Source organism: Orbicella franksi, chromosome 7 (genome assembly GCF_964199315.1).
Source record: "Orbicella franksi chromosome 7, jaOrbFran1.1, whole genome shotgun sequence".
NCBI lineage: Eukaryota > Metazoa > Cnidaria > Anthozoa > Scleractinia > Merulinidae > Orbicella > Orbicella franksi.
Genome location: NC_138151.1, coordinates 5,531,725 through 5,557,700, shown reverse-complemented (window position 1 = coordinate 5,557,700; position 25,976 = coordinate 5,531,725). Strand labels below are relative to the sequence as shown.

General features: G+C 39.1%; 1 pseudogene across 1 annotated transcript; it reads left to right on the top strand.

The window, feature by feature from the left end:
- Positions 1 to 2,468: 2,468 nt before the first annotated feature.
- LOC145492797 (uncharacterized) lies at positions 2,469 to 21,722 on the top strand (annotated as a pseudogene). The gene is made up of 8 exons (XR_014050054.1): positions 2,469 to 2,645; positions 4,180 to 4,387; positions 4,725 to 5,026; positions 6,935 to 7,075; positions 7,563 to 7,888; positions 18,279 to 19,423; positions 19,805 to 20,072; positions 20,678 to 21,722. The product of XR_014050054.1 is annotated as an uncharacterized LOC145492797 (transcript).
- Positions 21,723 to 25,976: the final 4,254 nt, after the last annotated feature.

Genomic DNA, 25,976 nt, shown 5'->3' with positions numbered 1-25,976 from the left:
CATTCAATTGTAAAACAGTTCCCTCGTTGTGATATATAGAACAAACTTCTTTGCAATAATTGGTTCTCTGCGAACTTACTTGTCGAGTAACTGGCGTAATTTAGTGTACTCTTGTTAAAATTTGATTGCCATGAAATAGGGATGCTAAATAAGGCCCAGTTCAGACGCCGAACTTTTCATGAGCCGAACCAAATATATTGAATTAAGTACATGAAAAGTTCGGCGTCTGAATCAGTTAAGAACGGCTATTTGAATTTGGAACGGCCCGCCGTTCTTCCCGCCTGGCTCAGCCGGGAATTTCGGCTTTGGAACGGCTTTCATTCAGACGTCGAACTTTTCATGAGCCGAACCTAATGCATAACTTATTATAACGTATTTTACAAGCAGTTTTTACTTTGCCTGAAAATCGCTGACATTTCGATGTGTTTTGGTTTAAACTAAATAAAGTTCGGCGAATTAAGTTCGACGTCTGAATCAACAGGTGTACTTTTGATAATTTGGGTCGGTCCAAATTCGAATTAAGTTCGGCTCATGAAAAGTTCGGCGTCTGAACTGGGCCTAACATTCAAAATTCTACCTAGCTGGGATGAATTTTTAGGGAAATTTTCGGACCCCCACTTCATTCAGATTGAAGGGACCTCGATCTGTGAACAGAATTAATGGTTGGAATAAAAAGAACAGTCCAAAGAATAGGTTTTGAAATTCTGGAATAAAGAGCGCCAAAATAAAGGGTCTGAATATAGGTTAATACCGGACAACGGGCTAACTGAGTCATCTTTTATACTTCAACCGACATATTTTGAATAGATATCCTGATAAAAATTTGATTTTCATGACATAGAGATGCTAAATAGCGTTCAAAATTCTACCTAGCTCTGGTGAAATTTAAGGGAAACTTCCTGTCCCCACTTCATTCAGATCAGAATATGTTGCTTTATCTGTTTCTAAGGCCTGATCATAAGATACATGAATCTCTCATTTTATGGATCCTTAAACAGTAATTGCTCGCGATGCACGATCGTTGCATTAAGTACTTGAAAAGTCTATTAATACAAATGATTAATAAGCCAGACTCGATGGATGTACATGCACGAACCAGAAGATGGAATTGGTGTTTGGCCTTACTTTTTAGTGATTTAAACGTTATCCTTTTTACAAAGATGTGGTGTTTTTCCCTCGTTACATTATAGAGATCGATATCGACTTCACTAGTTTCATTTAATTAATTCGTTTTCATGCAAATATTTTTAAGACTGTTCGATCTAAATTAGCATAACTTTTGCCCCTAACATGTATGTTGCTTTACATAATTCATCATCTTCCCGTTATCGGCTCGTTTACCAATAAATAACATACTGATTTCAGAGGGCAAAGAAATAACGCATACTCATAGGCCAATTTAATTTATAACGTTTACTTCTCCAACTTTTCGTTTCGATGATCCCTTTAGATCATCCAAATATTCATGCAGTCTGGTCTTCATTCCATCCACTCCTTTGCATCCTCTTGTACTAAGACGAAATGATTTCATTATTTCGAAGAGGTCCTACATTCCTCGATTTCGTTTATTTCAGACGACATTTTTCCTCTATCTATGTAAACGGCAGCCCTTAAAGAACTCCAAGCATCAATGGCAGTCAATCTGTTTATATCAATGCGGGGTGTTAACATGGAAAGGAGGGGCCTCCTAATATATCGGACAAGTACAGGGAGAGGGGCTAGTTTCTTCCAGTGTCATGGTTACCGATGAAAAAGCAAAATAACTTGCAGGACGAATCACTGCGAACTAGCTTTCGTGGTGTTACTATGATCTGTATTAACGCGCTACTAAATAATTAGCTGCCAACTTTGATGCTATAAATAGCTCCTGAACTGATCATACGATCAATCTACGACACATTAATTACATGCCACCCCTCTGTAAAGGACAAAAAAACTCTCGTCCTTTACCTCTTATCTAAGAAATACTTTGTTACTCCTTCTTCCAAGTGGTTTCTCCACTGCAAAGACGAGTACGAAAAGGATAACAGTCTGCGTTGTGGTTGAAAGTTGAATATACTTGAACTTGCAATAGGACTTCATGCGGTATTTTGATGCCCCGTTGATAATTGGACACCTGAAAGCTGCAGCCATAGTATAGTGGCTGGACTTATTGTTTGGGAAGCTGAGTTTTCAAGGTAAAGTATTCAAATCATAGATTTTTTTGGAGCAAAATGAGTATCACTGATAAGAGGCTGCTAAGCACAACAAGTGCAAAATGACGTGTCCCCCCGTATTAATTTTTTGAAACTCACTTAGTCATGCCTCCTGCACACAAGAACGACGCTACAATTGTCTGTAGCTCCAGGGACGAGGAAATCGTTCATTTTGCGTGAAAACTTGGCCTACTTCCGTGTTGCAATGTAGCCATTCATCTTCACCCATCGAGTTACTAGTGATTTCTACTCAAGTTTGTTTAAACCAGTGAAATGGAGGCTTCTGGTGAATCGAAAACCATCGAAGAAATCGACGATCTATCGGAAATGATTGACTTGATGAAGGCGCTTGGTATTTCGTCTAAAGGACTAAAAGGACTGGATGAGATGAAAACTCGAGTGAGAACGGAATTGAATTCAGTAGAAAAGCCCAGCTGGACGGCAGGTCAGGTAAGAATTCTTCAGAAAAGCTATTAGGAAATGCTGGAAACTGGGTTACGTAATAAATCACAGCAAAACGTTTAGCAGCGCGTCTTACAGTGACAGTGACCGTATTGAAATTAATACACGTTGCTAAACGGTAGTCATATTAAAAACCAAAAGAGCGTTGCTGTATATTTGTCTGCTATTCAAGATTAGAGTATTGATTGTAGACTCGGGTTTTCCGTGCAGTTTGTGGCAAGCGGATGTTGACAAAACACGCGGACTTCCAGTCACTGGAATACCCGAGTAGAGTAGCAGAAAACGCTCGAAAAATACCACTCAATTCCGGAATATAATTTTTTAACTTGAATGTTTTTATTTAAGGAGAATTAATATATCTGGGCATGCATTTCATCGCGGTTGGCAATCACGGGCGGTGTTTTTGTCTTCATATATTTTAAGTTACCTGAACAGGCTGAAACTTCGGCCATCAGAATCGAGTAAACCATGCATCGAGAAGCCTGATTAGGTAAGAGGCGGATATGTATTTTCTCCATGCTGGTCATTGCACAAAATACTTTAAATTAAGGCAAACAGAATTTCATTTGGAGGCCGTTAACCGCAGTTAGTGTGTAGTTGTCTACGAATTTTAGAGAAACGGGTTATTGGAAGTTGTTTACTGATTTTAAAATGGAACTAGCTTTGGATCCTAACTTTTTTCATATTTCTCAGTAACACGTCTATGAAATGGACCAAAAATGTTTTGAAACAATCTTTGCATTTATTAGTAGCCTATATATTTGTAAGCTGCAGTCCTCATTCCGGTTGCGAGGGTGGCAAGGAGTTTATGTGCGACACGTGATAAGGACAAAAACATAGTTTGTGACGCGTGAGCGAAAAGCAACTACATGTAAATTAGAGGTATACGTGATGCGTGAAATTATATATATAAATGTACATGTATTGCGTGAATTTTGTGTGGGAAACGGCATCGCAATATCCCTTTTGCTATCCTCAGCTCTCAAGGGAACACGTCGCTCCTGTTCATAATACAAGCAATTTCCCCCTTTATTGTCGATGTTGCGTAAATCACTGTGCCGGGTTGTTCACACCAACATTGAAGGAGAGAGGTGGATGTGTAGCCCGCCATCACGGGTTCGAGAAACGAGGGCTCGATTCGCCTGGGTCTGAGACTTCCAATCGTTTAGCATGTTTTGCAATCTGCCACATGTTTAGCCCAAGCTCGCCGGCCATAATGACCCAATATTGCGGGGTTTTGCGCCTAGGAGAATGCACTCTTATTCTCTAATTCCTTTCAACGCTAAAACCTATTCACCGCAATGAAACTCACTTGCGCTAGTTTTCAGATGTAGCCTCTTCCGGGAGGGCGGCTGTGAAACAAACTACTTCAGACGAAGCATAATTGCTGATGCAGTAGGATTGGATATGTTAGTCATAAATATTAGCATCAAAATTTTTCAGTCGAGAGACTGAAGACGTAAATACGATTCAACAACACGTTTGATTTGAGCTATAAATCGCGTTTGCTTTCACGTTTTAGGCCTTTTCCATTTTAACAGAAGCAAGAGAAGAAGATGGCTTTAAAAGACAAGCTTTACTTAAGGGTTACCTCGATACTGAGGACTGTCTGAAAAACCTAAATGACAAAATTCTCGCTTTGCTGAAGAAGAACGTGGGCAACATTGAAGAGAAGATACAACATCACAAAGCACAACTGGAACAAAAAGAATACCTCCTTCTTGTGGCAGGTAAATGAAACAATTAAAGCGATATTAGTTTAAAAAGCGGTTTCTAAAATTACAAACATTTTTAAGAAAGGAATCCGGCAAAATGTGCATTGACACAACAAGAATATTGCGACTTCCAACTAATTGTAATTTACTCAAAAATAGGGAATTTACGTAGCTTTGACTTTGTCAGTACACCATGTTTAGAACTATTCCTGAATCTGCCAACTTGCAAATGCTTCCATTATATGAAAGGCAATTTCTTGATAAAAATGAAAAAGGTCAAAAAGGAACAAACACTACACACAAGAAGCTACTATGAAGGTAATCTAATAATTAAAAGTTAATACATTTTAAGGTGAGACAAGCTCTGGTAAAAGCTCCTTGGTTAACCTTATTCTGGGAGAGGAACTTCTTCCATATTCTGCACTCAGCACAACGTCCACCATATGCGAATTGAGATATGGAGATCAACCCAGAATCGTGGTCCACTATAAGGACAAGGATCCTGAAACAAATAAGGAGTTCCTTCTAGAGGCTGAATCCTCTAAACAAAGTTATCTTCAGCAGATCTCTCCTTATGTTCACGAGAAGAGTGATCGAGAAAAAGGTTTAATTTACAAAAAGGTTGAACTCTTTTGGCCTCACCAACTTTTGGAGGTATTTATTAGTGATGTCGTATTAAATATAGTCGAGCCTTTCATCCTCAGGGGAAACGGGAGGTGTTTGGGGGCAGAAATGGGAGGCGAGGGGCCACTTAACAGGGGCTCGTGTCCTTTTTAGATTGTGTTAATTGCTAAGTTAACATAGAATCATGTCGATACAATCATATTAAACGTGTGTTGGAAACTCTTTTATTAGTCGTGAAATTCTATTTCGGACTCCTATCTGCGATTCGTGTTTTCCAAAAAAAAAAGCCAAACAAGTTGTTTTAAGTTTTGGGTGGCCACTTAAAAGAGGTAAAGACAATAGAGAACTCTCCCATCGGGACGACCAAAAGGTGGCCGCGGCCGCTTAATAGACGCGATCGGTTGATACGGCTTCTCCTGGCAGACGGCTAGTGCGCTTGAAATTTGAATAGACCAATCAGGATTTAACGGGTGGGAAACAATGTCCTCTCCTGACGTCAAAGTATATTAACGGGAAAGTCATTCAGTTTACTGGAGACGTCGGCATTGAATAGTCACGAAAATTGATTTTTAATTTCAAAAACCATATCAGATTGCAAAAAAAAAAAATGAAAAATATGAAACTGGGTCGCCCGCGTCGAGCGAGTTCTGCTATTTTGAAAATATGCTGTTCCTCTTCAAATCAAACCCAGAAATCTCTAGTTAAGTATTAAATGAGGCCAAATCAGCTTTAGCATTGTCTGTATGTTTGGTAGCTGCGAAAAAAATTACTATTTTCGTGTGGTTTTGGTAGGACAGCTCAGTTTTGACTGCGGCCCGTACTGCGGGCGCGGTCGCCGTATGCAAGGCTATTTACATTAATTTACCCCCAACAATTTCGGAACTTTGACAACTGGCCGCCTAACAAGGGGTGGCCACTCAAAAGCCAATTCCGTCTATGATACGTCCCTGCAGGGAATCATGGTAGTTGAATTCATCATGTTGGACTGGATATTTGTTTTGATAAATACAACAACCATAAGTTTCCTTCAAGCGTGTCTCATAGAGGGAATTGGACAGGGGTGGCTGCTTAATATAGGCTCTAGCGCGAAGCGGGCCAGTGCAGCACCATGGATAAATATTTTTGGATAAGCCATAAATATATACCGAGAAAATTTGGTTATTGCGTCACTGAATGAGCGAGCATTCATTCCTCCGTACAGACTCTGGGAGAGGGGAGTCACATGATTTACCAGGTGATCAACGAAAAAAGTGAAACGCGTTTCGAGTGTTAAGAGAAATTATAAAACTGTAAACACATCGGAAAAAAGGGTTGATTCGTCGACTTATCGAAAAGATTAGTTCAGTTCAGGCTTCCCTTCACAGCACAATAATATAAATAAATAATATAATAATTCTCCTCACAAGGTCTGAAATCTAAAGAAAACAAAGCCTCCGACTGTATCTATTAGTCTTCTTCAACAAAGTGAACTCTGTCACGTGGCTCAAAAAAATCACTGGGAATCTGTAGACCCAATCTTTGTTTAATACCCTCCAAATATATTTTAAGAACAAATAGTGTGGTTTTCAACTGAGTAGAAAAAATCTTAAGTATCACTTTGACCAATCACAAAAGACACAGACAGCCCCGTGAACCAATTAAAACTCGAAGCAGATACATGTAGCTGACGCAAAGTGCGAAAAACATGTGCGAGCGAGGCGTGATTGGTTTTGGTTTTAACTCTGTTTGAAGAAAAAAAGTGTTACAAATGCGAAACCAAACAAAGGCGGATTACTTTCGACACTCAAGTGAAAACCGCTCTAAACATAGAAAAATTTAATTCATTCTAATTTCATAATCTACCTGTTGTGTTGATCATCTCATACAGTATACCAATGAGCTTCCTGGAATAATTGAAAGAAAAAAAAGCAGCCCACCTTTACATTATCTATATTTCAGAAAGGCGTGGTTATAATTGACAGTCCGGGTATTGGCGAGTCTGATATCATGGACGAGATAGTCTCGCAGTATTTACCAAAAGCCTTTGCCTTCATTTATGTCATAAACAGTGCAAACGCTGGAGGAATTAAAAAACACACAGTGAGTATTAAAATAGAATAAAAGTAGTGACGTTACTAAGCATTTGCACAATAATATTTTTTACTGAAATCGGCAGATATATGACTACCCTGCGAGCAGAGTCTCCTTCGATCTTCTCGATTTTTCTAGGAAGATCGAAGGGAACTCTGCTCGCAGGGTAATATAGGACAGAAGGGGTTCACACAGAGAAAAAAACAAAAAGGTTCAACACTCGTCCGGCCGTGAAACAAAGAAACCCTATGCCTATGGCACAAAGGCAAAAGCTTGTAAGGCAATCCTCAAGAGAAGCAGGAGGAATGGTAACGAATCCTACAGTCTGATTGGTTCTTTGCACCGTCCGGATTTTCCTATCTCTGCCGACGGTCCCGGTAACGCTTTGGCTCTTACTGCGGGCGGAATCGTAGTGTTGATCTATTTTCGTGAATAAACTAGCGAAAATCGTCACTTGTTTTGCCTTTTTTTCATTCATGGTGCTTTTGATTTACAGCTTGAAAAGTCGCTGGATGAAGTGAGGAAGATGACGATTGAGAGACAGAAAGGATTAGTCTTATCTCAGTGTGCTTTGTTCGTGTGCAACAAATGGGACCAAATTCCGGAGAAAGAAGTAAAAGAGGTCCAGGATCACGTGATCAACAAGCTGAAGAAGTGTTGGCCTGGCATTGATCCCAAGTCACAGATAACCTTTATGTCAACAAAAAACGCCAGTATCGCTCAGAACTACGGAATTGTCACCCAAGAATTTTTCTCCTTGATGAGTGGCATCAGGTCGCTGGTTTTGAAAAGCATCAAAGCCCAGCTGGAAATGCACTGGAAGTAAGCATTTAAGTGTGTTAATTTATTGATAGAGTTCCTAGTTAGGACCAAACAGTAAACAAAAATGTCACCATGTAGATCACGTGACGTCATCACTTTCTAAAATCCAAAACTAAAGATTAACCAAAGTTTTTATCGTCCTCAGGTATATTTATAGCTGTTCATAATTTTACAGCTCAATAGCATGCTTCGTTTGGAAGCCAGAGCATTTTGAATTTCAGGGTTGTGGAGGTGCGTGACACAAGGTTGTTGAAAAATGTATACTCATCTCATGATTTTGAGCCTTTTAAGAAGTTGGAACATTAGGAAAAGTGCTTATATAAATGCTCATTTGTTCAGTAATGACAGTCGCTTAGAGAGCCAACGTAGGTTCCAGATGTTTGCACTATCTTCCGGCCGCCATATTGGTGTACCACGGATGTACACCAAAATGGCTTTTCATACTGGGCTCTGTAACTTTCTGCGAAACATTTCAACGAATGTCTGAAGTCTGGTGAAACGCACAGGAGAAGTGTATTATTTAACAAATAAAGAGGCCTCAACCGTGCTCTGTTCTGTTGTAAAGCACGCAGGAAGCGGTAGAGCACGAAAGAAGTGTAGGGGAAAACACGAGACGAAGTCGAGTGTTTTTCCCCACTTCTTGAGTGCTCTACCGCTTCCTAAGTGCTTTACAACAGGACAAAACACAGTCGAGACTTCTAATTTGTTTTATGAAAATGAATCCAATAATTTCCCCACGCATTCGGCTGAATTTTCAAACCAAACTTTATTTTTCAAACGAGTAAAAGTGGCGTCAGCTGTGCTCTGTTCTCTGATAAAGCACGCTAAAATAAGCCAATCACAATTCTTGTTAGAATTGTTCAAATAACTTGATTGGCTAACGAAGCGACAGCTGTCAATCACAAACTGGACTTCAGCTAAGCTTTCAGTTTCGAGTGGTTTCGAGCGGCTTTCGAGAGAAGAACGATGCCCTCAAAGTCCGCTTTTCAGTTAATTTTCAAATACGAATCTAAAGGCAGGTAAAAGTTTGTAGTCCAGAGGAATCCGGCCGTATTGTGGCTCACGAAAATATGCACTTTTCCAATGGAAATTACGAAACCAGGAGCTCAAAGCTTGCGGATGAAAATGCGAAATGCTGAGTTGAATTTGAAAGAGCTGCAGTTATTTACGGCTTGTAGTCGCTTGCAGCAAGATTGCCCGAACTAGCGTAAAAGTTAGACAGACTAAACTACTCCCACTGGCTCTACTCCGACCACATAGGAGAATATCTAGAGCAAGCTTTAAGCTGATCACTCGTCGGTTGACGTCGCTGAGATGACCAGAGAACGAGCGTTACTACAATGCGTGTAAGTGTTGTTTTGAGCAATTGAGCATTTTTACAAAAATAAAGCTGTTCCTCATAAACAGAGACAGTTCAATTGATGTTTTCTGTCGTTGTTTTATTTCCTAATTATAATTTCCGTCTTCGTAACAAATGTAATGTCTTTTATCGAAGCACTGGTTACGTTGAGAATTTGTTTATTTCGCTACGTGTTTTGTCAGCGGGAATCTAGCAAAACTTGTTATTTTAGTACAATTTTCACACAACTGTTGCTAACGATGGTCTCCGTAGGCCATATTTACTGTAGACAAAGAGCTTGTTTCCATTGCGTCTGTCTGAATCACAGGGGATGCTTAATTTGGGTCAAATTTGTCAAAATTCCGAAGCAAACATTTGAAAGCCAGCTTACTGTCATCAACCCGTGTTCTGTTGTCTGATAAAGCACGCTGTTTCAGCCAATCAGAACGCGCGTTATATGGAAACTTTACTATAATTAGTCATCTTCTGTGACATCACAATTTCTTAGCTTTTTCCGCTGGATGGTTTTTGATTTATTTTTTTATTGCGTGAACGTGGAAACTATCTACACATAGTCCGGGTGCCCACGCAAGGGAAGGGGGTTAAAAAATGGTTTCGTTTACTCGACAAGCTGGCAAACTTTGACTCACCCAGCAATGTTCTTTAGACCTTAGGGAAAAATAATGGGGTGGCAGTGGAGCTGGCCAAGTGGGCCATGGTAATTTACAGCACCCCAAAGTACACCCTCCTGAGTATCTATGTGTTTTTTAAAGTGATTTTTACAACAATCTGGGACGAGGGGTGAAATAGTTTATGGCCTATAGCCACCAACAGATTTTGTATAATAATACAAAATTTTTACAGGATAGAGTTCATGCCATGGATGACATGATGATGATTATAATAAGTCACGTGATCAGATTATGAAGTCATAAAATTGACAAAAACAGAGAAAGTCAATATGGCAGAGTACATTTTATCTGTACACGCAATCTTAAACGTCTTTTTGGAGGGGGTATTTTACATTTGTTCTTATTTTTGTATAAAGTTCCTTTCACTTATCAATTAAAAACTATTGAGAAAAATATCACAATTTAGACAGAAGATACGAGGCATTTTACATCCAAAATAAAATAAAAATCTAATTATTGAAGCTTAAATTGCCTGTAGCATGCATTGGGAAGTCCCATCTCTAAATTTAAAAACAGGCTTATAAGTTATCTACATGTAAGTCTATCTCAGGGAAAAATAGAAGTTTACCCTGCTAGATATGGTCACTGCACCCATTTAACCTGTGCTTTCCTCGTTCGTGAACGTGAGGGGTCGCTCATTGTGCCCATACACACGTATCCTCCTCAAAATTTTTTACATAATAGTAATCAAATTTATATGGCAAGTAGAGCATTCAAAATTGTTTAATTAAGTAATTAGCCCTTTTCAATCATGTCGTTATTGCACACGTGAATGTATCACAAGTCAAATAATACAAAGGGTTAAAGCTCCTCGTGTTCCTCATTTTCTCGGAGCTTGCTGCATTCATTTTCACAAGTGCAATCAGCCGTGCAGGAGAGTCCAACTCTCCGGCAAGAACATCTTGCATTGCATTCCTTCTTACTCCTGCACACAATCAGTTCCAAGAGATTCTTTGGAGCTGGATCTTTCTCCATCAATTTGGGAACAAGATGTCCCCACTCATCCTTAGTCCACCCATTTCCATCTGGTAATGTTAGTAAAAGCCTCCTGTCTCGGGCATGTTTCCAAATGAAGCATTGATAGTTGGCCCTTTTGATATATACAATGCACTATCTTCAGTAGGCGGAAGTTTGCTGCTTTCCAGGTGTTTGTTGGTAAAAAGCTTGTACCTGAGATGGTTCAGATTTGAAGTAGAAGACCGATAAATTTGAAACACAGTCAACGTTTCATCGCTCATGACTGTGCAGTCTGTACCTAGGTTCTTCCGTCCAACAGAGTCATCTTTATGTTTCTTTAGTGTAGTGAGCCCTTCCTTTCTGCCTATGCCGTTTAGGTTACTCGTGGAATTGCATCCTGTCAAAACACGCATGGCCGGTAAAAGATTGCGCACATCTGGACCCACAGCCTCGTGCACGGGAATGAAACTTCTGTTTCCTCCTGACCAGTACCTGTGTGGAACCAATGCTCTTGAATGGAAAGTTGGCTGAGGTGATACCAACATAAAATTGCTACATCTGTGTCTGGAGAAAAAAGCGATGATCCTCTTTGAAGAATTGTTGATGTCTGATGACTGGTTTGCAATATATTCGCAATGCGCAAACATCCTACTGTCTGCTTCCTCGTGGTCGGAATAGAGAGGAATTATATCTTCTCCGTTTAAAGTCTTGGTCACTTTCACTGCTGACCAATCTTGTGATGCTAGAATGAGTGTTTGACCATCCTTGAGTCGTCCGGGTAGGTTCTCACACCAAACGCAATCAGAAAGTAGAAACTTCAACAAATTAGATTTGGTTTTTCCACTGGACAAATAACGCTTGAGACTGGCAGGTAACTTCGTTTCTCTGCTCTGAATCTATGGCCGTCCACTGAGATTCTCCCGACTTAATCGAGTCTTCTACATTATATCGGTCTGAGACAATATGGACTTGACTGGCTGACTGTAATTTAGCAATAATAGTTGCAAACTGAAGAATATTTTACCGACTAAAACTAAGAAATCGCTATACCGCGCATTTATGCTACCATATTTTAACTATTGTAACCAAATCTGGCACCACTGCGGAAAAAGAAACTCTGCTAAAATCGAGAAAGTCAACGAAAGGGCTTTAAGGTACGTCTTCAAAAATAAACGTGCATCTTATCAAGATCTCTTACAAAGAATCAGACTCCGAGCATCCATGGAAACTCGAAGAATCCAGGACATGCTATTGACAGTAAACAATTGTATACCGGACAAAGCTCCACTGCAATTAGAGATCTTATCACCTTACGCTCATCCAAGGATCTTCAGCATGACTATATCCTTTCTTGGCCGAAAATTAACACGACTAAATATGGTCTCAAATCATGGAGATATTTTACCGCAAAGAAACGGAACGAGTTAACAAAAAAGTGATATTAGAACTAAAGTAGCCACCAATAAAGTGAACAACAAAATTTGATCCCTTAAGTTTGACTGATATCGGAATTTATTGTGATTTGATTCTCTAGATTTTTAGTTCTCTGCGTTTACACTTTTATACGATCAATTATTGTGCATTTATGGTTTTAATTTTTAGAATATACTAGGGCCGTGGATTACCTGAAAACTAGCCGATTAGCTAAGATGAATAGATGTAGTAGCTGCCATCTTTGTCACTCATAATTTTAATTTCTCTTATAGGACTTTTCTGTATATTATTTTTAGATGGTTCTAGTTAGGTGTCGCCTATTATCAGTGGGGAGGCTCCACTGCTAGATGTAATTGACACAATAACAAAGACATTATTATTATTATTATTATTATTATATTATTATTATAATTATTATTATTTTATATTCCATCATAAGCGTTAACCCCACGTTAAATAAAGTATCGTATCGTATCTTATCGTGTGGTATCGTAATAATAGTTGTTGCAATTGTGTCAGATAGCTCTCCAAACTCATCTTTCCTTTTGACAACATCTGAATTACTACCAGAAGGTCACTAACTATGGATGCTGTTTGATGAAGACTATAAGCAGGAAGTGTGCTCCTGGCAAGACTGTCCATTTCCAGTAGTACTCTTGGTTGGTTTCCTCAGAGACCCATCTATGTTGGCTAATGCAAGGGGAACAGATGCAAGTTCATACGACTGCACTTCTTCTAGATCAATGTCACGGTCTTTGGACACAACTAGAAGTCTACTATACACCTGACTGTCGAGGTTGATTGTCTTCAGACCTTACTTGGCTCAACAGGTTTGTTCAGGCTTTGAAAGGTTTTGATGTTGATTTTCTTCAAAGGATCCCAGAAATTCTCCTTGTCAGATATTAGCCTGGCTTGGACAAACTCTCCCATTGCCTTTTCGCCTTACTCCTTAGCAGTGAGTAAAGATTCCGAAAGTTCAGATGGTGCTACTGTCCCAATGGCGATATTGATCAGTGGCATCTTTTCGCCTTCGTACTGACCGATATCGAATGGATTTACCAATTTCGTGTCAACGCACTGAATGATATTATTCACGTCATTTTCATCTCTTTCAATTCTTTGTGACACCAGTTCTTTATGGAAGCTTGAGCCTGCTGAAGTCCTACTCATAACTTTGAAAAAAGTTGTTACTGCGGTCATCATACGAACTGCGAGTTCCCTGACCCATCTCGTGTTCCATCCATGCCAGTAACTCCAACAATTACTCCGTTGGTGTGTGTAAAGAGAGCCCTTCCGTTAAGATTTACACTTTTCTTCAAACAGACATTGTTAATGACTGAAATCGTCCCCAGTATTATTAATTTGAAATTAAACTAGTTGTATCGGATTCTATATTATAGGTGTTTGGATCTATTTATTAGAAACAAGTACCATGGTTTTCTTCGCACGCCACATGTGTTTTTGATACTTCTTTTATGACTTCATCTTCTTTTTTGAAACTCAGTTTTGAGATGCAATCCAATAGGCTGATTCAAATAACTTTAGCATCGAGAGAAAAAGCAAATTACGAGGTAAACCATCAAAGAATAAAAACAGTTTTTTGGGAAAAATTACCTTGTGGGACGAAATAATAACCACCATGTTCCCACAATGAGACAAACTGCAAGTACAAAACGTACCCTGAGAGAACATGATACCGAAAAGTATGATGGGAAATAAAGTTCGTAATAGGAATGGATAGACGGGAAAATGAAGTGGAACAACAATAACATCGTGTTTTAATCCCTTATTTTTAATAAGAATATTTTTTCAAATGTAAAATATATGCGAGTTAGTCTTAATATCATAGCATCACAGAAAAAGAATATTTCCATATTAGGGTAGCTATGGAAATACACAATTTGGAAATTAACATACAAAAGATGGAAGAGAAGCTACCAGTTTTTCTTTATACGGTGAAACATTGAAGCAGCCCCTCTAAACATTAGACACAGTGAGCTGCTTCATTACATGCAATTTCCGGGGAGACATCCCTAATGAATTATTAATAATTTCTACTTGTATATTTTAATTGTACACCTCTCACACCTCCTAGACAACTCTCCCAACGTGAGCACATGAGGAAAGCAGCTATTCACAAAATATGTTTGATTGTTAGCATAGTCTCTATACAACTGGTGGTACAGAGTTACTCCCAGTCCCCACATCAGCGTTGCAAATGTTCTCACACATGTAACTACAAACTGCCCACTCGAGAGTTTCCACTGCCATCCTAGCACTAATTACCACAGTCCAAGGAATAATTCTGGTTAAGTTAAAATTTGCCAGCTTTCCAAGTAAACGGGACGGCCATAGTCGGTCACGGGCACCCGGACTAACACTGTGAGTTGTCAATTTTAGAAACCGTTATACTGGAATATAAAATAACAATAAATAACAATAATAATAATAATAATAATAATAATAATAATAATTATAATAATAATAATGGACTGATCCAGAGATGTGCATTGTTGGGGTCGGCAAGAATTCGTAGAAAGGTGCTGGAGATGTAGAAAGAAGAGAAAAAGCAAACAAGGGGTGTTTCTTGGCTTCCCTAGGCAATTTGTTGTTGCCCGGAGCCAATGACGAAACCAGCTTCAATATCATCAATAGCTGTGCGAATCTTTAATAATAATGATAAAAATAATAAAATATTGTATGATAAATCACGGATGTCCTTTTCTACCGCAAGAAACGACATGAGGTCATATCGGGTGTGAACGTTTACTCAGTAGACTTAGCCGTGCTCGAATGAGTATGTTTACTCGGTTTAAATTTCCCCAATGTAGCTTCTTTCATTGCTTATACAGTAGAACCTCGTAAAACCGGCCATGAAAATTTGGCATTGTTAACGGGGTAGGGTCAAATTTCATAACCGGTCTAAATTTAGTGACGTATAACAGATATATCACAATTGCGATTTTAAACAATTGTTTTTTATAATGTTTTTAATGAGCATCCTGAATGCAGTTATAAATTCATAAAAAACTTCAATCAGTACAGACCATATTAACAATGCAAAGACGAACATAACTGGTTTGACTGTTGACCGTATTAACGAGGTAAGATTATAAAGGCTAATACAGGTTGGAATTTCAGAATGTGGCCATGGCCGTAGGCCGTATTAACGAGGTGACTGCATTAACGGGGTTTTCTTATAAAGAAAAGCATGTGCGTTTCGCCGGGACAACAGAAAAATGGCCGCATAAACGAGGTGACCGTATTAACGAGGTGACCGTAAGGCGGGGGTTCAACTGTAGTTGTAAACTAAGATCGTCTTAAAAGAACAAAAGCTTTCAAAAACGCGTGGTGTTGATGCGCCTTATCTCGAGAACAAGCACGGTGACCCCCCGCCCATGTTTTGAAAAAAACCTGTAAGTGAGACCATTTTGGACGCAAACGTCCTCAAGCAAACAAGACTATGTTCACCGTTTGAAATACGTTCACTTAGATCGCCTTGGTACGATACCGAATCTGAATTTACGAATTTCTGAACATACGCAACCATCTGTAACCAACAGGGCGCTTGAATGAAGTTTGTACAATACTTACTCTTTAACAGCTTTATTGACAAGTAACACGTGGCAAGCATCTAGCATCTATTCTATCTCGGCAACAATTGTGTACCTTAATACCTCTCCTAGAAGTTAGATCAAAATGATCGGTTAAACAGAACTTAAAAAATGCCCTGCAGTTAAAAGGAAACATTTCAGATGTTTCACCGGAAAAGAAGTCGGCGCAAAACTAATTAATAATAATAATAATAATAATAATAATAATAATAATAATAATAATAATAATAATAATAATAATAAAAGCTTCATATATATTGAAAAAATTAGCGAATTCAATGTAAAGACGCTTGTATGAACCGGTGATCAGTAAACCTATACACTACACTTGTGTTGTGCCTTTTAATTCGAAAATTCAATGTTGTTCCGTCAACGGTTAAAAGAAGATTTTCTACCCGTTAAATTGAGTTTTGAACCAAACGCGAAAATAGCTCTAATCTGAAGGCACGTTTTAAAAATGTGGCACTTGTTTGAAACTGCTGAACTACTTCATGAATAGAAAGTATAAACGTCCCTTAATTTAAAACGATAATAAAATTTGTCTGCCCACTAGGTTTTCAAAACTAACGACCGCTTAAAGTTCACGAAACTTTGGAAATATTCCAGTGAGTAACGAACGCACTCGCCTTCGTAAAGTGCTCCGATAAATTCCAATCTTCCTGTGAGTTTAACGGGAAGATTGGGAACTAAATTACTTGTTGTAAACACAAAATGGCCGTGGCATTTATCAATCCTTCCTTGGCTTCCCGAATTACCGTTTATTGTTCATACATGTATGTGTGCCGAGAGTTGTCCAAAAGAGTGCTTCTACAAACCTTTTAAAAGGAGTCTACATGATTAAACCGGCTTCGAGGAAAACAATGGTCAGTAATACAAAGAACATCGAAGTATGTGACGGTGACGCTCGACACAGGTGAGGAACATATAACTCTACTTTATATACACACCTACAGTTGGAAGGAAAAGCTGGCAGTTTTAATGCTACCTAGGTTTCAAGGATCCCTACAAAGGACTAAAACTTTAATCTTGAAGCCAGGTAAGAGATTTACGGGAATTTATCGGAGCACTTTACGAAGGCGAGTGTGTTCGTTACTCACTGGAATATTTTCAAAGTTACGTGAACTTTAAGCGGTCGTTGGTTTTGAAAACCTAATGGGCAGACAAATTTTATTATTGTTTTAAATTAAGGGACATTTATACTTTCTATTCATGTAGTTCAGCAGTTTCAAACAGGTGCCACATTTTTAAAACGTGCCTTCAGAGTAGAGCTATTTTCGCGTTTGGTTCAAACCTCGATTTAACGGGTAAAAAAATCTTCTTTTAACTGTAGAAGGAACAACATTGAATTATAATTGCAACATGGCTAAACAAACTGCTATGATATATCTATAGTTGAAAAAAGAATTGGGACTTTTGAGCGAATATCAATTTTTTTAGAGCGCCGGCAATATGTGCTATTTTTCCAGTTTCGGCGGGCATGAAACTTGTGTCGAGCGGACCGAACTTCAATCAATCCTAGAAAACTTCAATTGGGATTTTTAATGAGATAAAATTCATTTTAGTGATTGACTAGGTAAGGGTTTTGAAATCCCAGCTTATGAGAAAAATCGAATTTTCGAATTAAAATCAGTGGTCGGTTCTTACAGAGACAGCCTCTTAAATAACGGCGCCTGTTAGATAAAGTTAACAGGCAAAGTCTCTCCCTCCCACCTTCCCTCCCTGACTGTGCGCGCGTTAAGTGATTTTTTCTTAAAATTATTATTATAGATCTTCTATAAAAAAGCAGGGCTAAAGAAAGAAGAAATTCGATTTAAAAAAATTCAGTTTAGGATAAACATCTCAAGGCAACATGTGGCACGTGATTGTTCCATGAGAATGATTCGTCTACTACTACGCCAATATACTTAAAATGTCTCTGCTGTTTTAATGTTGAATTTCCGTAAAATATGTTAATGTCCCTGGTGGTTTTGAGTGCTTTGTGGGACGCAATAATCATGGCTTCCGACCTTTTTGTGTTACAAATATGGCCATTCCTAAAAGAACAGTGTCTGACGCTTTTGAGATCCTTGTTGACATTGTGCTCAGCTAAATCAGTATTCTTAGAGCCAGAACGCATCGTAGTGTCGTCTGCGTATAACGAGAGAGTGGAAGTAGAACATGAATTCGTGGGTGGTTCATCTTAGCGTCCTTGGCTCAAATTGACTCGGTCGCTTGGAGAACAAATGAGATTACTCCTTCGCAACATGATAATGCAAATACCATTTTGAAACTTCAACTTGAATACATTTTTATGTTCGATGGGTAAAAGATGTTAGTTGATATTTACATTTTATTGTTATTCTTATTTTTTGAAGATGGCTGGATTACTTGCTCTCACGGATAATTTATCAAGCAAAAGCTTTTGTGATGAACGCTTCCAGAGATCACGGCGAGGTCGCTGAAAGGATGGATTCGATTATCCGCCGTCTGGGTCAGATTGAAGAAAAAGCAACTGACATGACGGAAGAGCTTCGTAACCACTTGGAGGATCGTGTCAAGAGCGCTGTTCATGAACTCTCCGAGTATCTTAAGTCGGATGACGTCAAAGCTCGCTTCACCGCCTGGACCTTAGACGAAGTTCCAAAGGCAGAGGGCTCCTGGGAAGAAACTAACAGCAACATCACAAAAGCTTTGAGAAAACGGCTTCGAGAAATCATCGAGCATTGGGAAGAACATCACAAGTATTTTCAGATGCTCGCAAGTCCGTTGTACAGCGCTCTAAGCAGCGGTACAACATTGTTGTATGGCAACTGAGGAATCTCCAGTGTGCTGTAACAAATGATGACCTCGATGTTCCCGAAACTGTTCCTCCTAAACAAGGCTTAACTATGGCGGAAAAGGTTGTCATCGGCGTCACTAGTCCAATATGGGTTCCAGTTTCCCTAGTTACGCTGTTGATTGGCGCCCCTGTGATCGGAATACTTGAGATTAAAAACAAACTGGAAAATAGAAGAAGGATCAAGAAATACGAAAGAGACAAATGTGCTTTTATGGCTGAAGCATCCGCAGACTATCTCGATGATGCAACAAACGAAAGCGAGCTCAAGGTGTTCGTGGAGAACCAAGTGAATGAGGCTAAGCTGTGTCTGGAACAAATTGAAGCCCGTATTCCCGAGCTGATCGAGGCTGACAAGATGTTATGTAAAGAACTCGGTGATGTAAGGCTTTCACAGATAGAGATACAAAAATTGTACCAACCAATCGTGGATGAAGCTTCTGATATCAGGGGACATCTGGCGGCATTTGCATTAAATGGCATCCGTGCCATTGACATCAGCAGCGAGGAGTTAGACTGGAAAGAAGAGAGTTCTTCATGTCTTGGATGTGGTGTGTTTGCCACTGTGTACCAAGGGAAGATGAAAAGGCAAGGGAACGAGCAGACTGTAGAATTAAAGGTTTGCAACGAAGCGCTTGATTCCAAAAATGCAAGCCTTATCATGGAAGAGGTAGAACTTTTGAGGTAAGGGATTCTTGAGTTTCCCGAACTTCGTCCTTCATGCATGTAAGAGCTAATTGAACTACGAGTGGAGAAAGGTTTATCTGGTATTTCAGGGCTCATTAAAAAGGAGATACTTTGTAGAATGATCTTGTGAATTGCCGCAGCAACGCAGCATAACGTTTTCCTTAACCTGGGGTGTTTTTTCCACTTATTCAGTCTTGTCGACTCTATTTATGAAATTCAGAGTACTTCGGTTCCTACTCAGATGTGTGTGGTAGACGATCGATGTACTAAGGGGCGTAAGATAAGAAGGAAATGAATGTAACATAACCTGGAAGCTTAAATAGAGCAAATTTTGCATTAATTTTATGTATATTGCGTGTTTTTCATTCTCTTGATCAGAAAATTGGACCATCCTCACATTGTAAAGTTTTATGGCACATCCCTTCTCAAGAAAGAGGACACCACAAGAGTGATCTTGGTAATGGAAAAGTGTAAAGGAGACTTGAAGAGTAAGATCCTCGATCACCCAGAAGCAACGCCAGCAAAAACCACGAATCCTGATGTCTTTAGAGAAGTATGTCGATGGGCGAGAGAGATCACTGATGCTCTTACGTTCATGCACAATGAGGGACGTGTTTACAGGGATCTCAAGCTAGAGAACATATTGGTATGAGGCTGAAGTTTTTGTGTTAAGCCAATTTAAAATTACTGACCTAAATATTGCTGAAAATCTTATTCTGATTTTCTGTAAACTGAATTTGTTTTCGAGTCTGAAAGGGCAAAAACGCCATGAAACCTAACTAAAATTCGATAATGAGTTGAATTCTTTCTGGTTTTGAGAACAGAATTGTACATACACGAGGACTCTTGGACACTTTCTCTCAGCAGAACTATGTAGTGGGCAGTGGGCAGTGGAAAATACCAAATGGGAAACTAAAAATTGGAACTTCTGGTCAGCTCCTAACCAAATCCCCATTTTCCATTTCTCTTATAGATACCCATGTATATTTTCACTATATTGGAAAAAAATGCAGGGCTTAAAACGTTTCACCTGGCAATCTCCCATGTAGTTGAAATTAATTGAGTTAAAGAAAATATAATTGTTAACTTAACTGTCGTCCGTGTAGTTTTCAAATCCACACTCTTTCAAACATTTTCATTAGATCCCGAAAGTATAAAACAATGAACTATCTTTGTAGGTGTTCCTTTAAAGAAACTGTTTAATTTGCGAAGTATAATGAAAATGTATGTGCTCCTTGGTTTACATTTAAGCTATCAGAAGACAACTTAGTGAAGATAACTGATGTTGGAGTTTCTAAAGAAGTGAAGGACGTCACGCGTAGTTTGCAGGAGACCTTTGTGTACATCGCACCGGAAGTATTTCATTCCAAGGTGTATGACAGCAAAGCAGACATATACAGCTTTGGTTTAATGCTGTGGGAGATGTGGTATGGGCAGCGGGCCTTTGCTGAATTCAAGGGCCCAATGGCACTTTTCTTCAGTCGGGTGGATGAAGGCTACCGTCCGAAAGATGTGGTAGGTAGCAAGAAGCCTCCGGCCCAATGGAAGCAATTGATGATCCGGTGCTGGGAGAGAAATCCAGAGCAACGTCCTTCCGCAAACGATTGCAATCAAGAACTCACTACACTGTTCCAGGACGTTGTTAGACCACTGTAATTTAGTCAATGGTTTGATCCATAGGACGTCCATGGAGCAGAAGATGCACTCGAAATGACTATAACTTTGATTTAGACCGTTCTCTTCTTCCTGATTGAAGGAAATATAGGCGAAAATTTTTTCCTCCAGTCAAATACGATTAATAGACAATTCAAGAAAAACATGGATTTTGATTTCGGTTTCGTAGGCTTTTGTCTGATTAGGAATTAGCAATGAAACGTTTTTTTCTTTCTTGTATCAAAGAAAATTTAGAACATTAATAACTTTTGATACTGATGTAAGAGGCACAGGATAAATCTGTTTGTCAGTATACTCTTGAGCACCAAGTGCTTAGTATCAAGAACTATGCTACTCCTTCCTCTACCCCTATCTGGGGGAGTGCTTTACTTCATGTATACGATTTATAAGGATGCGTTATTGGGCATTTACTTTTGAATTGGGTGTTGCAGTGTTTGTTCGTATTTTATGAAAATCCTATTTGTTAGATAATCTGTAATCATTAATTATCACACCCTAAACCGCAGCCACGTGATAACACCTTTATATTTTTGTACATAGATTACTTTTGTTCAGTCCTATTAAAGCAGTTGTGTAGACCACATGTCCCGATTCATCGCCTACTCTATAGTAGTACTCCAAACCAGAATACACAACAGGTGTATAAATTTCTCCGCTTTGGTCTGGAACAAAGTGTGCTTTGGAAATCCGAAGGGAGAGACATGCAACGAAATTTCAGTCAGCTCGCGATACAGATTTTTGTTTTTGAGCAGATGAACGCAGCAGAAAAACCATTACATATTCTAAAGAATAGAAAACTCCTTGTTAAAACTATATATAGTTTGAAATAGGTTGTTTGCTTGCCTATATCGAAGGTATATATGTTTAAAGCGTTTTTCCCAAATGTGCAGTTTACAATTAGTCGGGAAATATATGCTATGGTATAGAGAGTAAGGGTTTCCCGCGACACTTGCTGCCAACTGTGCCACGACCATTACATGACTGATCATTAAGTAAAATGGATCGGGCAGGGGTTAAAGATTTCATAGTGGTCACAGGCAAATTGGTCAAATCAATGATCCACTGTCTGCAGGTCACTGCTTTTTTAATGTTCCTCATGTCCTTACTGATCCTATATGTCAAAGCGTGTATCAAAAAAATATATCCAGTACATTTTACATTTCCCCCGTTTTTATACCTCCCTAAACTTAACGTCAAAAGTACCAGGTACCTTTGTCTTTGAGTGCTTGGAACCGCTACTAGATTCAAAAATCGTGTACGTCTAACCCGTTCATTGTTATCAACAGGCTGCAACCCTTCTAAACTGAATCTTTGCTTTGACCAGTCAACTTCCCTTCTTTGGAGCCGTCATGTAATCTGGTGCATAGGTTTACAATCAGGACGTGAGAGTTGACGAAAAGTAAATTTCCACCAGGGGTACTAAAAGGAGGTGAAAGACTAAACAGATGTTTCTTGTTGGCTGGAAAAACCAGCATTTTATTACACAGCGCTCTCACGTCGTTACATCTCACTGAATTTATTTAGGTATAGGAGAGTAAGTGGATCCCTTTAAGAGGGAGGGGAACAAAACAATAGACGACCCCCCTTCTCGATACTTATCTGAAGATGTGTGGAGTGACAATGCTTTCCACTCTCTATGATCGTGTCCCACGGGTATTAAAGCTGAGCTCTGCAATTTACGCTTTCTTTTCGAGTATTGTGAATAACTGGTAATTAATGTTCCCCCTCCTGCTAGCGAACTCCCTCGGAATTGTTTGGTTTGATGTATGGGGGCATGAAATATTTATTTTCTGGCCCGAACACACTCTAATTTAGGTGAGGTGTCTCCGCATGAGGAGGTTGCCCAAGGAAGATCTTTGTCTTTGGTTTGTATTTTTACATTTGAAATTTGGAAAATTTGTTTGAATATTGTAATTTCAAGTATGAATTCTACAGATTGGTGACTGTTTTTTTTGTTAGTTTAGTTTAACTTAGGTAATTTGCTTTAACTTTGGCCTATTCTGAAACGGGAGCACTCTTCTACGTTGGATGGCGCCGTGCATTAAAGGTAGGAGCGCTGTTCCCTTTCAGAAATGGTCCAAGTTAAAATTAGTCAATTCTTGCTCAGTAAAGAATGTTTGTATGCACCGGCCGTTATGTCTAGGGCTGAGAAACGCAGGAAAATTAATACAACGAGCAGAACAAACTGGCAGACAAATTAAAGTTTGTTTATTAATATATTTATCAAACAGCGCAGCACTAAATTACACCATTATACACTTCATTATGTTCCATTTATTCACAAATAACATACTCTATATCCGTGGTACGTTACACCATAGTGCATTATGCTGTACCACATTTCATCTTGACTTCTACTTTAATTTGCTTACGTTTTTCTTTAACTAACTACTTATTCTTATAGCTCCGTCAATTTCAAGAGTGATCATCTTCCCTGGTCATTCACTTATACACAAACAGCCAAAAACTAGCCATAAAACTGGACGACATTCCGTATCGTCATGACGGAACTATATTTCTATGAAGGCTCATAATTTCTTCTTGAGCTGAGGCAAAATGATTATCAAAAGTGAAAAGTGAACTGATCAACATGACACGAGCGTGGGACAAAGAAAAATCTGCGTCCCCGACAGGAATTTAACCCATGGTCTCCCGAACACCGGGCTGGCACTCTATCCACTGAGCTACGAGAACTCATGGAGAAGAAGGTAATTTAACTGAGTTCATATGTGACAGGCAGGGCGCTTTTATGTAGGGTGGTGAAACGAGCGGGTCCGAGCTAAAAGGTGTGATGCAGTAGACTGGGGTCTACTAAAACGAGCAGATTCCTCTTACTTACACTGGAAATTAAATTTCTAAAGAAATTCCACGAAACTCCCTTCTATATGAAGAAGGAAGGCTTTTGGTGCACTTTTGTTCTGAGACAATGGGAAAAGGTTGAACCTTACTTTTACTTTTACTTTTAGTTAAGTTTAACTATCAGCCTGTATGTTTATGTTCCAATTTTCTTGGAACAATTTTAGAAATAGCATGTACACGTCATCGCTTCTGCGTGCATTGCATGCCGTTTATTTACTATGTTATGTAAAAGCTATCGATCTTCAACATATGTAAAATTTAGAGTGGAGTAATGTGGAGTACTCGTAAAAGAAGCAGCGGATCACGGCTTGGTCATGATAAGCGGGACATACCTGCATTCGACACTGTCTTACTTCACTCAAATTTGGGTAGCCTTCGACGAAACTACTTAAGCGGCATTACAACGGACATGAACGAATTGACTTTTGGGTCTAAAGCATAAAAAAAGGCTTTTGAAAATACACCACTGATGGCTCAAAAATAAAGAAAGAAAAGTTGGTTTCTGGTTCGTCGAGAGGAGATTTTTGGCAGCCATTGATCTCACCGGAAGCGCGGAAGAAGCGCTCGTGCCAGTCTTTCTCCGCATCACACATTGGACCAAGAGCGGACTGCCCGTTTCACCGCCCGGCCTTTTTCCGCCTTGGTGACAGCCGTCCTGCATATTGCTGGGATCAGCACTGTCGAAGCCGATAACGCAAACCTATCTCTGCAAATACAAGCTTAAGCCTATTTTATAACCTTATGATGCATTGAAATATCCGTGATCGTCAATATATAAGGTGGCTCACAAAGGTTTGTGGCATTTCTTAACACCTTTTCTTTAATTAATCACTGCTACCGCTCTTTTTTTCAACTAATGCCGTAATAATGACTCAAAAAATTCCCTATCATCGTTAAAAAATAATTTGGGTAGTTTTTGGGTTGCAAAATATCTCCATAGCTGCAGTTGTGTCGTCAGCAAACTGCAGTAGATTAGTTTCCACGCCGTTAATTTCTATTCCTCCTATGTTTTCCTGAGCTCTGACAGCAACGGCCAAAATTTCGACTGCGATCAAAAAAAAGGTGCGGATGAAGCGGGTCTCCTTGTCGCGCTAAAAAGAGGGCTATCCAGTTACTGGGAAAGCCAATATCATTAAGTCTATTTTATTCCCGAAAATGATTTATCCGAGCTCCATGCATTTTACCTGTTGAAATTGTAAAAGAATTTCAAACTAGCTTTAATATTTAATTTTTGATGGAATGGAAAAGACAAAGTTATTCGCCTCTCAACTTATCCACCTTATGAATTTGGTGGTCTTAAAATTATAGATTATTAAAGTACGTATGGTTAAATGAGGAAAATTCGAAATAATGTCTAAACCTTGTTTTTATCCTTACTATTATCTGAATGTGATCTATTTGTATTAGAAAGCAGTGAACGGTTACACTAAAAAAATAAAACTTTTGGCATAAAACTTGTAAAATAATGTAGTGTAGTCAACTCTTAAAAAAAATCGAAATAACTTTTAATCTTTGTTAATATTTATAAAACTTTTATTTTGAATTTGCTGTATTTGTTATGAAAAGCAACAAATGATTACAATGAAAGTTCCATAAGAATAGTGTAATAAGTCTCTCTTTCTTCTCTTCTTGACCCCCACTGTCGTTCCATGTGTTTTCTTTCGACGTGTTTATATTCTTCGTTATCTAACAGCATCATTAACAGAACTAAAAGCTTGAAAACTAGTTCACATCCCTCCTCATCCGAAATCACCGCGGCGCGTGTGCAGCGTCTCGTCGCGGCGACTTGTTTTGGAAGCTGTAAACACGGAGCGACTCGTCGCGGAGACCTGTCACAGCGACCGGTCGCTTAGTATGTGTCTCGGCCTTAATTGTTTGCAATGCATGATCATTGTTTCATCTAAGTAAGCCTATTTTTACTTACTTGGAATAAATTTTTAGGCTGCTCTCCATGGATGAGACTACAAGATTGCTTATACCACTTAACAGCTGATCAAGTTCTCAGTTATGACACCAT